Source organism: Chenopodium album, chromosome 23, assembly GCF_948465745.1.
Source record: "Chenopodium album chromosome 23, dcCheAlbu1.1, whole genome shotgun sequence".
Lineage (NCBI taxonomy): Eukaryota > Viridiplantae > Streptophyta > Magnoliopsida > Caryophyllales > Amaranthaceae > Chenopodium > Chenopodium album.
The window spans coordinates 18,867,198-18,868,554 of NC_137856.1; the positions used below are offsets into that span (position 1 = coordinate 18,867,198).

The 1,357-nt window shown below is 41.0% G+C and overlaps 1 pseudogene; it reads left to right on the forward strand.

Moving 5' to 3' along the window:
* Positions 1-960: 960 nt before the first annotated feature.
* On the forward strand, positions 961-1,059 carry LOC145609774 (small nucleolar RNA R71; annotated as a pseudogene).
* Positions 1,060-1,357: the final 298 nt, after the last annotated feature.

Consider the following 1,357-nt stretch of genomic DNA (forward strand, 5'->3'; position numbering starts at 1 on the left):
ATCTTGGTTTGATTATCAATCAACTCTTCCAAGGTTGTCTTAGGAGAAGAAGGTTGTGAATAGGAATTTTCATTTTGAGTCTTTGGAGCAAAACCGGGTAGGGGACCTCTTTGAGCATTGTTTAGAAAATTTCCCCTTCCTTGGTTGTTCCAATTACTCCTATTTTGATTTGAACCATAACCTTGATTATGGTTACAACCACCATGATTATGGTTTCCATTACCTTGGTTATGATTCACATAACCTTGGTTTTGATTACCATAATTATGATTTTGATTACCATAATTTTGGCCTTGATTTTGGCTACTATAACCTTGGTTATTGTTACCACGAGAACCTTGATTCCCTTTGTTCCTATAACCACCATTATGATTATAGTTGTCAAAATTGCCTTGGTTTTGGTAATTCCTATTCCATTGGCCTTTTTGATTATCAAACCTTTGAACATTGTTGTTTGACACAAAGTTGACATGTTCACATTCATTGTCAAACTCATCAACACATTCATTAGGACAAGCACTAGAGTCATGATCATACGATCCACATGCATCACAAAACAAGCAACCCAAAGGCATATTATGTGAAGAGGGAGGGGGTTGAGAGTTAGAAGGAGTACCTCTCCCCTTAAACTGGGAGGGAAGATTAGAAGCTTGAGAAGAGGTAGAAGTGCTCTCCAACTTAGCTTTGATTGCGGTGACCTCCTTTCCTAAATTTGTCATTTGAGAGGAAATGTTGTTGATTGCATTGAGATGGTCCACCGAATACAATGAAGATTGTTTGCTTGAAGAGTCTCTCTCCCCATCTTGCCAATCCCTATAATATGTCACCACATCCTCAATGATGTCCACAACTTCTTCCTCGGTTTTGTTCATGATAGGGCCCCCGGCCCCTCCATCAAGGCATGACTTGCCTTGGGGACTTAAACCGCCATAGAAGATTTGGATCACTTGGTATGTGGGGATTCCGTGATGAGGGCACTCCCTTTGATACTCTTTAAATCTCTCCCATGCTTCATAGAGACTTTCACTCGGCCTTTGCTTGAACCCTTGAATCAAGGCTCTTGCCTCCGCCGTCTTCTTTTGGGGATAGAAACGGGACAAGAAAGCCTTTGTAACATCATCCCAAGTTCTCAAGGAGTTGGGCTTCACCTCCTTGTCTAGCTACTCCAAAGATCTTCCTATTAGAGAGAAAGGGAACAACTTGAGGCGGATGAATTCTTGAGAGACCCCATTGACTTTGATAGTGTTGCAATATTTTTCAAATTCTTTCAAATGGTTCAATGGGCTTTCATTCTTAGCCCCACTATATTGCCTTCTCTCAATCAAGGTGATCATTGCCGGACGGATTTCGAAGTCAT